General features: G+C 36.3%; 1 protein-coding gene and 1 pseudogene across 3 annotated transcripts in view; one reads left to right on the top strand and one right to left on the bottom strand.

The window, feature by feature from the left end:
* Positions 1-16,375, top strand: part of LOC125658925 (G-protein coupled receptor dmsr-1-like) — a 188,095-nt gene that overhangs the window by 58,584 nt on the left and 113,136 nt on the right. The gene's annotated exons all lie outside the window — the stretch shown is intronic.
* LOC125660041 (uncharacterized) lies at positions 960-6,384 on the bottom strand (annotated as a pseudogene).

A 16,375-nucleotide genomic window follows, 5' to 3' on the forward strand; every position in this document is an offset into this window, starting at 1 on the left:
TATTGTGGCCCCAACCTATTGTAAAAAGTGTACAGGCAGATGACGGACAACAGGCGATCAGAAAAGCTTACTTGAGCTTTCAGCTCAGGTGAGCTAAAAATTATTCAACCATTTTTCAAAAGCTAAAGTTTGAATTACTGAAAATTTTGATACCTATCCCAAGCATTTGACTATGTCTTGCAATTGTGGCATCAGTAAGTTGACCCCCAGCATCTCTGCTATTTTCTTTGTACTCCTTGTTGAGGAAGTCATTGTACAAATCCTTGGGCATGTTGTTTCCGCCACCTCTGATGTTGACTGTCCGGTTCCAGATAAGCTGATGTCGAAGCCTCTCAGACACAGCACCCGCAACATTGGTAAGAAGGCGATGGACATATACAAAATATTTTGGATGGTGTTTTTCATAAAATTCCATTAAATCAAACTTCCAATGGCGGATTATCCTCATGCCATCATTTTCTGATACAGCATCAGCCTTTGCACGATCATTCAGTCCCCTCCAAAGGAGTCGGTGAGCGTATTCCTTCTTAACATCTCTAAATCTGTCTGAAATGGTATTCTTGATCTTGTTCTTTCTGGAATTCTTTAGACTCCTACAGTCCTCAGAACAAAACCAATCACCTGTGTAAATTGTACAAGGAGAATAGCCCTATACTTGTATCTACCAACATTACACAATTTCAAATCAATACCACATGTACAAGACTGAATTTTGTAAATATATTAAAATAATAAAATACTTAATTTGTTGATGTAATATATGTTGATAATGCTTGTTTCTAACCCTACTGATTAAGTAAAAACATACATGTTACTAAACTTAAAAGATGAAATCACTCACCTTCAGGGATATCTTCTTCTGACATGCCAAGACAGTCAATATGAAACCATTGTCCTTTTCTACACTTGGTATAGGAGCAATATATCATAACTCCCCCTATGTCCATTCTGCAAGTACATTATTGGAAGCTCCCCTGTGCTGGCTCACTGTCAAGGATTTCCCGTGTGTTTGGTTTCTCATAAACCATATTAACGATGTCTGCTGTCAATGACATCAGGAAATCTCGTCTTTCACATGCAGTGGATGGAAGTGTGTCTGGGGTTGCATCAACTGACCGAATACCAAGGAGGTCCATTGCTGCTACAACTGTATATCCTTTGATGGCAAAGTGGAGGAGCTCAGAGGCCTTGTTAAAACATTCCATGATGTTGCCTGACACTCCCTTATGATCAAAGTACTGTTTTATGTTGTAAAACGTTCCCTTCTCACGGTGGCTCTCAAACTTAAACAATTCATCATATGTGTCCTAAAATATGATGCATTATGATCACTCTAAGTAGAATTGAAGTATTGAAATCTTGCAATTCAATTAAAAAGCTTTGACATATACATTCACATGTATGTGGCCATTGGATAATAAAGCCTAAAAAATAAGTTACATGGAAATAAATGATCAAATGTAAAGGGAGATATAAAAATTTACTAGATTTACCTGCATGAACATTAATCTTCTGTGCCATTCTTGAATGGCTGGTTCAATCATTTCCAGTCTGGCCCATGGATCCCCTCCATTAATGCGCGCTCTTTGTGCTCCATCTGCACGTTCACAGCTCAAGCCATCACAGTATAGGACAAATGGTAGGGTTCTCCCAGTTTTATCTTGTGGGGCATATTGACCATAATTATCAAGAATCTGTATCATTTCACCTGTTTTGGTCTCATCAAACTGAAGAATTCCTAGTGGAACCTAAAAAAAAAATTGCCATGCAATAAATCAATTTTGTTTGTTTATTTTTTATATATTGTACTGTTTTGCAAATGCAGTCAAAGCCACTTAATGCATAAATTCTAGTGCCCTAGTTGAAACTTACAATTTCACTTTTCACACTCGATTCTTTCATGCAAGGATGGAGGATTTTCCATTGACTAGCATCATTAAATTCTGCGAAACAAGCCATGTGAGCAGTAAGAATTTTAGCTACCGTGTAGGAAAGTTCTATCTTCAAGTCCTTCTCATCACCATCACTAGGGAGATAGGCTGTGTCGGGAATGTTCATGATGTCATCAGCTGTAGGAGTCTTGTTACTAAGTCCACACACTGGTACTCTATCCCTGGTTGCAAATGCCTGTACCATGTTGAACATTTTGTTCTGTTTTCCTCGCACATGATGTCTCACTCCAACCTTCTGGTTCACGTTATCAAAAGTGATGTCATAAAAGAATGACTGTGTGACACTTGGTGCAGAAGGTTGGGAACTGATATCTAAAATGAAAACACATTTGTAAGCTTGAGAAACATTATACATAAGAAATTTGCTTTTGTAATCAGGTGCAAACATTTATATAAATAAAATACATTATATCCTAATTTTCACGAGCATATAATTTCATTATAGATTCAAATTTCTGTCTTTAATTTCTGTGAAATTAAATTGTATTACCACTGCTCTCATCACTATCTGTGTTAATTGATTCTGCCATATCCGACAGTGTTTCTGTGCTTTCAGATGTGACAGTGTTGGATGACAGTGAATCTAACTCGGTCAAATAAATGTTATTATCCTCACCGTCCTCCCATTCCTCCTCGATTTCCTGAGGTACATGTACATTAATATCAGGTGTGCCAACAGGTTGATTCACAGCTGGAACATGCTGATCTGCATAATAACACTTTTTTGTTTAAAACTATGCTCTTTATCATAAATAATATTTACTATTATCATGAATACTTGAAATTCATTTAATATCACTCATTATGAAGTGCCCAGTTAAATTATAATTTTGTCATTACACACCTATCTGTAGAGCAGTAATCTTGTTCCTCCAGTCAAGGACCTTGTTGTCGTACTCCTGTCTGAAGGTGTCTATCGTATCACGTGTGGCCGAGATACCAAGACACCATCCAAGTTTGCTAAATGCATAAAAAAAACCTGTAAAATACACACAAAGGTATTACTACAAACGGATGACAGATAGACGGACCAGCAACCCAAAATATCTCCCCCAATTTCAGTGAAAGCAGGGATCAATAAAAATTCTGTATATAATACATTTAGAAACAACCTACCTTCCTCTTACAACCACCTAGCCACATGACGAGAGTGAATTCATTTTCTGAATCACGGCACCTCTGCCTGTTTTATTATGCATTATCAAGCTCAATATGGTGCCTGCAAGTGGGACAAGGGATACAATTATGGATCCTCGCTTTTTTGACACACTGCTATGATATCGTTTTCTAGTTAGGGATGAGATGATGATATCCACCAGTGATGGACAAAAGTTCTTCATTTGATCCATGTATTGTGACCAGGAAAATCCCATCACATCCTGAGAAGAAAGATTAAATGTGATATCTTAAAATAATTTAATTTTACTTGTAACATGCAATTATATTGTCTCAACACACTGAAAAAATTTAGTTTATATTGTATAATGTAACTTGGTATGGGGACATACCCCCTTGGCAACCCAAAACGGCACTACTTTTTTTTATTTTCACATTTTAGCACCGTTAACTTGTAGGCCTTCTATAAAGTAGAAAATCAAGAGAACAAACTGTGCAGAATAAAATACCCTTGCTTGACTTTTTTTCTCTATGATAAACAAGACTTACATATTTTTGTTAACTTATAAGTGCACATAAAGTAATTTGACCTAAGAATTTTATTGTTGTTACCCAACTGACCCTAATTTTATGTGCTGACTCAAATAAAAGAATATATTTCAAAAATAATTATTGGTTGACAGTGATCTTTTTAAATCATTAATTACACCTACCTCCAATGTAATTGGCTGTGATTTACAAAGTTCCTTAGAACATACCATCACCTCATTCCTTACTGTGTCACACAACTGCGAAATTGCAACTTTTCTTGCAGCTCTGCTATGCTTGAATAAACTCCGGAATCCACTCTTGTATTTTCCTTTTGATAGGGAAACCACTACTCTTCCAATAGGAGTGTTGTTAACTGTAACTGCAATCTGCTCGTGGCAAAAAAATTATATTTATTTATCAATTTATTTTACCAACAGCATATTATGAAATCCATTATATGCCCCCCCCCCCCCCGATATTTTTTCCACATCATGTAGATATGTATCTATACATGCAGATATAGAATATAGGTGGTCATTTCATGGCTGAACATTTTCCTATAAGGTTAAATTATTACTCTCAATTTCATACTTGTCTTTAGTTTTGTGGATCTTTGGAGATACTCTCTGTCGCTTCACAACTTTTTTGCTAGACACAGGGGTGGAGATTTTTCCACTGATGTAGGTCCCTGGTACCCTGACTTTGTGTAGTTTCTCCTCGGCGTCAGCATGGGCCTGTGTCTTCTCTGGAAGTGATGCTAGCAAATTTGTGCATTGATAGCATAAAAAAGTATTCCTTCCTGGGGTTAGAGATAAGTTGAAGTGGTCTTGCAAGACAACAGCTACGCTTCAAAATTAAATTTTCTCAGCTACACTAAATTATTTTCCACATAGATATCCTATGTGGAAAATAATCACTATTGCAAGGCAGGACCCTTGATTATATACAACAGAAATGTAGTTAACGACAAATACCAGAAACACAATATATTATGATTTTAAAGTATAATGGTTATCCAAAAAATATCCCAAATATCCCAAAGGTCGATAATTTCCCTAATCTTTACGGCCCTAGCCCCAGAGTGGTGGGAGAGCCCAGCAAGGACTTATAAAGCTGGGTTTGGTACCTTATACACATCTCAGGTGTAAAATTTGGCTAGCCTGCATAACAACATATGAAATATCTCAGCTCTATGTATATAATATGTAGTATTACCATAAATAAAGTATTAATTAAGCCATCTTTAAGAAAATTGTTTGTTTGCCCTCTCTCGACTGATTGGCTAAAAACTCTTTTTACCCCTGAAATCAATTTTTTAAAGTCATTTTGGAATATTATTTTATCCCGAAAAAAAAGCATTCTAATGTTATTGACACCTTCAACTTTAATGAATTTCATTGAAAAAAAATTCCCCTACATGTCTCCCGACCAAATTTTTTTTCTGCCGAGTCTGGAGAGGGCAAACACACAAAGATGGCCCTATATATCTATCTATATCTGTTGCAAATGCAGATATTGTTTATTACTACTTATATTTATCATACCTAATACCCTTTTTTGTCTTTGCGTGAATTGAAGTTCGTTGAAAATCTTTCGTTTTCATTAAAAACTCTTCACCACAGCATCCACAGGCCGTAGAATCCATGATGTAGCGTTTTACGCCTTTCTTGCTTGGATCTGGCGCTCGGCTGTCACTTTGAAGGGAATTCCCTCTCGGCTTCCGGCGAGATTTGAGTCACGTGACTATTTTGCACGAAATCAAAACAAAGCTCGATAGTTGTTTTTTTTTAAATGTTTGCAAGAGACTGTTTATGTGATGAAAGAACCCATAAAATCGATATTAGTAAGTACAAGAAGCATCGTTTTATTTATTAGTTGAGAGTTTAACATTGAATACGGATCGCAAGTATTTTAAATCGGTCCGAGAATGCCGCCTCTAACTGAAGGCGGCGAAATATCCAGTTTACGTAATGGCGCCGGTTCTGACGTTATCCTGGCACAGTAAATATCAAAATCATTAAAAAAGCCAGGAAAACGTCAGATATTTCGGACTAACCTCTCGTGTGTCCAGGGGTCCGTGTTAGCCCAACTATCTATTTTGTATTGATTATATGAGTTATGAGATTGATCACTGTTCGTTATCTCCACCTTTCATGGAAAACACTTCGAATTTTTTTATCGCCACTGCAACAAGTTCAAAATGAGATCTTCATTTGATTTTTTTAGCCCCCAGGTACATTGACATATTTTCTCTAATTAATATCGTGTACATCATTGAACAATTTTTGAAAATTTAAACATTTCATATTTTTGTTGTCTTAATAAAGTTAAAGGTATTAAATTTATTAAGCGATCAATTTCGTGACAAGTGACCTCAAACTTCACTTAATTCGACTTTCTTTTTGTGGCAAAACTTGCTAATGTAGATTACTGTTGCTAAGGTGGCCCTTCGCCCTTTTTCATGAATAAAAAAATGTCCATACTTTCAAACTGCTTTCCAAGGGTATGGAAAGTTGGAAACAAATCTGTATCGTCTTCCCCAGCCATTATTACGCGTAGAGTTACGTCCCTTGATAATAAGTAAATTATTTTCGGAATAGTCTGCGACAATCGATGTCAAAAATTTATAATCGACAATTTTTCGATAGTAAGCGACTATCGTAACAACACTAGCATTACATCCCTCAGGCCTCCCAGCATAGAATATTAATTATTTGTCCCTACTTACCTGATCTCACCTCTGGTGTGTCCAGGGATCCATGTCTACCCTACTTGCAATTTTGTATTCTTCATGGGATTAATCATTTTCACTGGTCTATTATAACGGTAAGAAAGAAAGAAGTTTTCCTTCAACGTCTTCGCTTCGTTTGTTTTTGCCGCCATTGCACACTAGCATTCCGGTTAAATACTATTTACCGGATACGTCCCTTTCATTTCGCTCATTTCCGCGCAAGAGCTCGGATCACGCGCTCGTCCTTTTCTGTAACCGGTAAGAAGATTCTGACATGGATCGGCCCAAGAAGTGTATCAAATCGATGCATTTCGTCGCCGTAAGTGCACCTGAGGATGAGGTAAAAAGGCCAGAACCGAATCCATGTATAATGTGATATTTATATTTTCACCACAGATTCAGTTTTGGTATCATTAAAGTCTTAGTCACTCTAAGTAGATAATTATCGTGGTAGAATACCTTAGATATGTATGATATCTTTTGAAAGTTCGCGTTTCATATTGTAACGTACGATTGTGACGTCAAAGTTACATTTATGTACACATGGCAACAGACTCTGAAGGCGTCGATCCACATACGAGGTTCATTTGCGGTTACGGAAATAGCCGAGTAGTTACAATTGGTCCAAGAGTTGTGTTCATCTACCTGTGTAGCACATTCATATTATTATATATGTTGTACTATTGTTTTGGCGCAATAAGTGCATGATTATGACGTTAAATCGTCAACACCACTACCCAACTCTACATCGTCATAATGGCTGACTTCCTTTTAAAATATGGATGAAAATATAAATATCAACAATATTTGTCTATTCATTTCAAAAATCACCGCCTAGCTGAGTAGCTCAGTAGGTTAGTATGTCGACTACTAAAAGAGAGAGAGGGAAAAAAAGCATGTCGACTACTGAACTGTAGATTGCAGGTTCGACTCCAGCAGGGGTATTAATTATTTTTCAGATTGCTTTCTACTAAAACTGCATTTTTTGACTAAATAAAGTAAATTTGAAAGTTTTCAATTTCAAATATTGTATATATCCTCCACTTTTCATCCATATCAAATTTATCTGGTGTAGCTTACATCCTTAAACAATAGTGTACCTTTCTTGCTAATTGCTGTTGAACTCATTGACTCGAAACCCATTCCAACCTACACTGGTCCTATCCAACCTGCACTGGTCCTAAGGCTAGAAAAATAAAAGACAATCATAATTGATATTTTTCACAGTTAGGCCTATTATACCATTGACTAATTAGACTGTGTCACACAATATGAATTTTAAAATTGTGTGTCTCAACACATATTCAGTTAAATACTGATGTTTTAAAATTATATATTGCAATATGAGATGATGTATATGTTTTCATAAACTGCCATACACTCATCATATCTGTTTTCTTTACAAAATGTGTGTCAAGAGAAGGACATACATGTCGTATACATATCTTGCTTATATATACAAGATATACATTTGCCTATGAGGGGGCACATGCAGGAAACACGAAAACATAGGTTTGATGTATTCCTTAGGTCACTGAAATTTCAAGACCTTATAAGTAATAGTATGTATACTATAGAGAATTTTAATTCAACACATGCCACCCCCTCCCTTCCACTTTCTATCCTGTTCTCCCTTACCCCTACATAGTACACATATATTTGTTTTTTTTATTACTTTGATACATGTAGTTCAAAGTATGTTATTTTCATAACGATATTTTCATAATAAAAGAGAAAACTAGTGAGAGCACGTATTTACAAATGTGGTATACATATACATGATATCCGTTTAGAATTACATGTACATGCAAAGGTAGGAGTTATATTTTAGGCACATATAGAATACATCAATACATACAAAATAATACACAAACTGCATGTCGTGTGTTTAAAATTACAGATGTTATTATAAATCGCGTTGTGAAATAGCAGAGGAAATGAGAGTTGAATTGTTGAATACAAATTTATGGCATTTTTTCGGGAAAGACTAAAGGCCAGAATAAAAGTAGTGATACTCAAAAACGTATCAAGATGTCCGCTAATAAACTTTCCCCACAATCTATGGGGCAAGTACTTTTAGTAAATGATTTCTAATTCGTGAAAATCCGGCCGAAATGAGTAAATATGAAGAAATGGAGGCGTCCTGAAGGCGGAAGATACCCCATCTTTGACTCTTTTTGTATATACAATTTGCCAAATTATCTGCTCTTATAACTTGAGGTTTTTTCTAGTCATAATATTGTATTTATGATTTTTTATATTGTAGGTTTTAGGATTGTGGCAATTTTGTAATGTTTTATTAGTCACAATTCCTTAGCATGAATTGCAGTATTGTGTTTTTAGTTTGTTATATTCTTAACTGTTTTATATGATTTTTTGGTATAATACTTTGTTATTTATTAATTAATAAATGACCATTCTAATTCCTCAAACTGTGTTATGTGTTTAATTGTGTCAAACAGAGCACCACCCTATCAGTTATCCATAAATTGTTTTATCTGTAATATCTCGTAAAACAATTTGTATTATCTTATGAAAGCCGATGATAACGAACAGTGATCAATCTCATAACTCCTGTAAGCAATACAAAATAGATAGTTGGGCAAACACGGACCCCTGGACACACCAGAGGTGGGATCAGGTGCCTTATAATTCCCAAAATCTACGGAGCAAGACCTTTTCAAATATATATGCCTTTTAGAATTTTGTTAATGGTAAGTAAATGAAAATCTTTACTTTACAAACATCGACTCGATCGCCTATTAAGGCATGGCATTTTAACGACCTCAGATAAGGAAGTTTAGGCGACTAACAAATTGAAGCACAAAGCTGGTGGGTTTCTGCACTGGATCCGGTGGGGGCTCCCTCCGCACCTCCTTTGCCGTGTCCTCAAAACAGTCTTCAAGAACACCGTCTCCCCGATTTTACTTAGGGAAATCTGAGGGTCTATCGACCGCAGATGAAGAATAGCAAGCTATCTTCAAGAAGCCTTTCCCCCGACTATACTGTGGGGATCCGTGGGCGATCGACTCTAGGAAGAGGAAATGGACCCATCCACCACCTTCTGGAGCACCTAACCATCCCCAGATCTTCAATAAGACCCGTCCCCGTTTCCAGGGGATCCGAGGGTTGAACACCATCGTTGCTTCGCCGCAACAAACTTAAGTGTAGCCCCTACTGGGCAGTCTGCACTATAAATCTACACCATCATTATGATCTCAGCTCATTCCGGCAGGAATTTTACATACTAAACATGCACAGAATTCTAAAAACTTTACATACTGCCTTGTAGATAGTGGGAAAGTTATCCGAATAATTCAACACGCAATAATTTTTGAGATATGATTTTCTAAAACAATGCCTCCCATATGACTTCTCCATTTTCTCCCCATATTTTCTCATTCCTACAGGATTTTCAAACACTTTCCAGCAAACAAAATTTTAATGTAACTCTTTTTATATTTACTAAATGGTCTTGCCCTGTGCCTTATGGAAAATTTTACCGAATAAAATATCAACTATAATAGGATTTATAGTAAAATATTTGATACCCACTATTCTATTACGGAATGTTTTTTCAATCATTGCTCATTCCAGCAGGAATTTGTATATAAGTTGTCATCTTAGATTTTAAGATCGTTATACATGTATATATTCAGAAAGGTGTTGCCATAAAGATTATGGGATTTTTTTTACCGAATAAAAATAAAATGAGTATTAGCAGAGATATATTGGTACTTTTTTGAGAACCACTACCTTCATTCCGGCACCATTCCAGCCTTTAGACCTGCCCCATTTTTTCACTCACCAAACGAAACTATGATTTCGTTGGCCAAGTTGAATGCATCCATCAAATTCCTCTTCTCGGACAAAACTTTGTTTAGCCAATGACTGCATAATCAGTATTTAATCTCGCAGCACTCGGACAATGGGATGTTTTAGTTATGCCCCCTTTAAAGAAGAGGGCCATATTGGTTTGCAGCTGTCGGTCGGTAAACCACATGTTGTCCGCTCAATATCTTAAGAACCAATTACTTGATCATAATATTTCATATGTGGGTTGGTTATGAGTAGAAGAGGACCCCTATTGTTTTTCAGGTCAAAGGGTCAAGGGTCAATCTACCCTGGACATAGGAAGACATTGTCCGCTCAATATCTTGAGAACCCTTTGCTTGACAGACATCAAATTTGGTACACTAGTACATCCCACTGAGTAGATGACCCCTATCAATTGATTTTGAGGTCATATGGTCAAGGGTCAAACTGGACATAGGAACACTACCATTACTACAGAAATTGACATATACTATTTCTAATCTAAACTAGGGCTATCCCGTGGGGATCCGGGTTAGATTAGGTACTCAGTATCCGTTGCTTATCGTAAGAGGCGACTAAATGGGGCGGTCCTTCGGATGAGACCACAAAGTGTCGCAGCAGGTGTGGCACGATAAAGATCCCTCCCTGCTCAAAGGCTGTAAGCGCCGAGCATAGGCCTAAATTTTGCAGCCATTCACCTGAAATGATGACGTCTCCATATGAGTGAAATATTCTCAAGAGGGATGTTAAACTATATACAATCAATCAAATATAAACAATGGTCACCATATGAATGAAAAATTCTCGAGATAGAGAGAGGATAAACAAGGTACAATCAACCAACCGTCGTTGAGTCAGTCACAGCCATAACAAGACACTTTCGGAACCCCTTTTCGTGTTTCAACTATTCTATGATGGAGTAAGGAATTAAAACAAATTCACGTGAAAATACAATTTTCACTGATAACGTGGTTGCTATCCGTTGTTACCTAAGTCTGAAATTTACTCAAAGTTTGACTGTTCAAATAAACGAAAACTCAAACTGAATGTGTAGATTTGATTATTGTAGCTTCAACGCCTCAACAATTCATGGACCCTCAACATAGAGTTTAGGCACTAGGGAGGGAGATCACATTTTGTGAATTAATTTTCAAAACAACCCAAATTTCTTTACATACGAAGAAATCATGTGTACATTTATAATCTACCGAATGTATGAGACTTGAAACCCCATGTTAGGGGTATTTTAAATCATAAATTGGGAAACTTATTACATTTAAAAAATACGGGTTACTCCTAAACTAAAGCGAACATGGAACAATGATGGCTCAAGTTAAGACCAGGGTGGCTCAAGTTAAGACCAGGGGTAGTATACATTAAAATTCTTAAGTCCTCAAGCATATACTTAAATCAGAATTTTCTTAAGTTTATTCATGTACTTAAATTTCTTAAGCACATTCTTAGCTAAGTAAGAATAATTAGATGTTTAATAGGTCTCGTTGCATAAATATTCTAAGTAACATGCTTAGTCATTCTTAGTAAAGCATGTCGTAATCTACTTCATTTACAAGAAAGGAATAACATTATTAACACGTCTAAAGGGGGGGGGGGGGGGGGGTAACCACCCCTACCCCATGTATTTCACACACCTGAAAAATAGATTCATAAGTCTATTCTACATTGATCGCGAAACTTGATCCACTCAGGCGACATTGTAAACTGGTATGACATTTTACTACTTGGTTTTCATATTTTCGTATGGTTTTGGATTTATATTATTAGATGTTTATATCATAACAATCCCGTGGGGATCCCAGTTAGAAAAGATCCTCAGTACCCCTTACTTATCGTAAGAGGTGGCTAAATGGGACGGTTCTTCAATCTTCGGATGAAATCGCAAAAACCGAGGTCCCGTGTCACAGCAGGCGTGGCACAGTAACGATCCCTGCTGAAAGGCCTAAATTTTGGAGTCCTTCACCAGTTATGGTGACGCCTCCATATGAGTGAAAAATTCTCAAGTGTGACGTTAAACAATATACAATTACAATCCAATCATAACACAAAGAGGGTGTTGTACCGAAGCGGGAATTTTCCCTAATCGGAGCTCGGTGCCAGCACTCGTGACGTAGAACTGACCTTCATCCATATTTCTGCTCTTTGCGTATTTGCCATTTTAATACCTGAAAGATTCCCCAGCACTAGGGACAAGCCTAATACATTTTATGTGTCAATAGATTATACATGTAGTATAAAGATAATTTTTGAAATCGTGAAAATTAAATTGTCTTCTTTTTTCTGAGTATCAGATACAATGTATATGGTTACATGTTACGTGTGTATCAAATATTTGATATTTACTACAGTCCAAAAGCTCTTATACTCGTATGTATTATTTTCTACAACCAACAATTGGCAACTGTACATGACTCTGGCCACAAAACAAAATATGGGAAGTTTAATACGCATTAATAAAGTTCAATATTATTCGAAGTACATGCACCTGTAAAAATTTATTCAACATAGCAATTTGCTACTGGAATACATATAAACTCAAACCGTTTAACGATTTTTTACCTTGTTTTGACCTTAAAGTTTTTCTTCCGAAGCTTTGCATAGTTCACAACGGTTTTTCATAAAAGGCACCATGCCTTTATCAACAACTTTCATTCAGAAAAAACATACAAGTTCTCGTTAACAGCCTTGACTATTAAAACACAGGTATTGCATGCTGTATTCGGTGTGTTTGTTGAGAGTCCTGTTCACAAACTAAACAGTGTCCAGGTTGGAAGCTTATTTCAAACTCGGCACATGGTAATAAACAGAGATTTGACATGAAACATTTATAAAAACTAGAAGCGTATTTCAATTAAGAAAAAAATCTACTTGGAAAACGTAAAATATATGAACCAAAAAAAAAAAGTGTTCTTGAGGGAGTCGAACTCGGTCGTTTTAAAAATAGAAAACATCTTTAAAAATTGCATATAATAGACTACCTTATCCACTGAACCACGTAGTAGGCCATAAATTACCAAGGAAAATTAACGTACAGGTGAAGTTGAAAATAACACCAGTGAAGTCGTTTCGATTTTTTTGAATTCACAAAAAATGTCCCTGTGAAACAAAATTTCAAAGCGACAGTTTTTTAGAGGAAAACTCGAAGAACATGTTCATGCTAAATTTATTTTGTTTCACGGAGGCAGTTTTTCTGAAATTCGGGGATACTCCACCATTTTAACACTAAAAATCATATAAATCACTTATAGCTTGATTTAAACTCGAAATATTTTGGCTTATTTTGTCAATACACGTCTTTTAAACTTATTTTCAAAAATTGTTGAATCAAGACATGCGTTCCAATTAGTTTTATCGTATGTTTGAATAACTTAATTTTTTCGATCTTTCATGCAACACCTTTAGGGAAATTAAAATGAGGCGTGCAACACCTTCTTTACGTCATAAGTGGAAGACCCCCCCCCCCCCCCAACTGAGTTTAAAACAAAACATACATACATAGAATAGAAAAAAAATTTATTCCCTGAATTTAGGCAATCGAATTAAATTTAAATCCTTTATCAAAGTAAACACGGCCAATACATTATGGTGATTTCTTTAATGAATTTGACGTAAGTTTTGAACACATCTAATTTATTTCTTCACCATTTGCATTTACATGCCTTTGTTTACATTACAATGAAAGCGGAAATTACTTTATTGACATGGCAACGGTGTACTTAAGTAGATTACGATATGCTTTACTAAGAATTACGAAGCATATTACTTAAAAGTTTTATGCAACGAAACTTAAGCATATTACTTAGCTAACAATGTGCTTAAGAAATTTAAGGATATATACTAGCGGATAAAAGGAACTGTGCATTATAAAATTTAGTATACTTTTTCTATATTTATTGTTTATATTTATAAAATCTAAATCGATAAAGGTGATGTTTTTTAACAATATCGGATAGTACCCGACTCAGATGCACGGACTTTTTCATAATTAGTGAACACATGTTGTTTATTGAAATGTTCGTACGCACGAGTTTTACTTGCCAATACTGTTTGGAGTAAGAAGTGTAAAAGGTTTGTTTGGACACTATTCTTTAAGGAAAGCACTTTAGTTTTGACAAAATGTACCCTTCTGCCATGCCATGACTCAGCGAAAACCAACGTAATCGTGCTGTTGGGATGCTTCAAGCTGGAATGGCACAAAATATCGAAGCAAGACACTTTGGAGTTCATCGGAACACCATCCAGTCATTATGGAGACTTTTCCAACAATCTGGTAACACTCGGGATCGACCACGTTCTGGGCGTCTTCGTGTGACGTCGCGTCGCCAGGACAACCACATTAGACTTGTGCACCTGAGAAATCATTTCCAAACAGCAAGTTTGACTGCTCGTAGTATTCCTGGACTTAGACCAATCAGTCCAAGAACTGTGCGTAATCGTCTGCGCAAGCACAACGTCAGACAAAGACGTCCAGCGGTGCACCCAATACTGCTTCAACGTCATCGTATCGCTAGACTAGCGTGGTGCAGACGACATCTGCGATTCAGAATACAGGACTGGACCAATATTCTGTTCACTGATGAATCCAGATTTCATATGTAGAGTGTATCGTCGCGTTGGGGAGCGGTACCAGGACAATTGTGTTGTGCAACGTCGACAATTCGGTGGAGGTGGAGTTATGGTGTGGGGTGGAATAACAGCACGTGGAAGGACCCCTCTACAAATTGTCAATGGAAATCTCACCGCGGCGTACGCTATCGAGATGAAATTATTCAGCGCCATGTGATACCCTTCATACAGAGACAGCAAAATCAAATCACTCTGCACGAAGACAACACAAGGCCATATGTTGCACGTGTAGTCAGGGACTTTTTTGTTCAACAGAATGTCGATGTCTTGCCTTGGCCAGCTGTTTTCCCCGATTTATCGCCGATCGAGCACGTCTGGGATGAAACGGAACGACTTCTACGCCGTTTACCAAATCAGCCAGTGACATTGGCTGATTTAGGCCAGGCTTTAACCAACATCTGGAACAAAATTCCTCAAGCATTTCTGAACACTTTAGTGGCATCAATGAGGCGCCGTTGTCAAGCATGCGTGAATGCAAATAGTGGTCACACGCGTTATTAACTTTGTTAATTCAAGTTCGAATACCAGTGTCTTTCGAGTGTGCTGAAATTGACGTTATTCGACGTTAACATTAATGGATTATGAAATGTTGTAACGAATACATTTGATAACAGTATTACAAAAAATAAAATTTGTTCATTGTTATTTTTTATTATTATTTCATATATTAAATAATGCAGTTTCTTTTTTCCGCTAGTATACTTAAGAAATTTCTTAGAATATTATGTATACGGCACTAGATAATGTGTCATGACTCTGAATCAAGTCATGTGACCAAATTCTAGGTCACTTAAAAGGTTAAACGAATTGTGTTCATGCGATAACGTTAACCTTGAACAATTGCAAGTATATGTACCTTTTATCTATATTTTATGAAAAAATTAACTCTAAACAAAGATGTTTCTTTTGTCTTTTCCAGACATATATAAAATACAGATTTTATTATTCTATAGGGAATAAGTATTTAATAAAAGTTTAATTCCTCTCTCTATTCAATACGATATAAATTCCACCGACTTGTAAATGGGCAATTTCTAAGTTAAGAATCGATCATTAAACTGTACATGCCATTTGTTAACTGCCAAATTAGATAGCCTAGTACTCTATGGGGATTTATACTGCACCAATAGACCAGACAAAGCGATAGAGTTACCTCCGAAATCAGGTCGACTTGATAATTATAAATAAATCTTTTAAAGGAAATCAATCCTAGCAAGAAACTGATATTACTTATGTACTAGCTAACCACCATGCTATTTCCCCTAAATATGATGGTACACTTGAATGAACATAAAGTTGGTACATAAGATACCATTTCACCACGAATCTAGTCCGCACGAAACATTAATGTTAAAATCTTGATCAATGAAAACTTTTTCCACCCTCTTTATTTTTTACGTTCAAAGACAGTTGGCATACTAATAATACGGGATAGATAAAGATTACCGAATATTTCCTTTATTTATTTGTAGTACATTTACGTGATTGATCACTTTTCATTCTCTAAACAATTCTCCATTTATTTGCCACGTGGTCTTCGTTTTGTAGATTCAAAACGCTAAAAAGTGTGTTCTCTCTTATAGCGAGC

The sequence above is a fragment of the Ostrea edulis genome, chromosome 9 (assembly GCF_947568905.1).
Source record: "Ostrea edulis chromosome 9, xbOstEdul1.1, whole genome shotgun sequence".
Classification (NCBI taxonomy): Eukaryota; Metazoa; Mollusca; class Bivalvia; order Ostreida; family Ostreidae; genus Ostrea; species Ostrea edulis.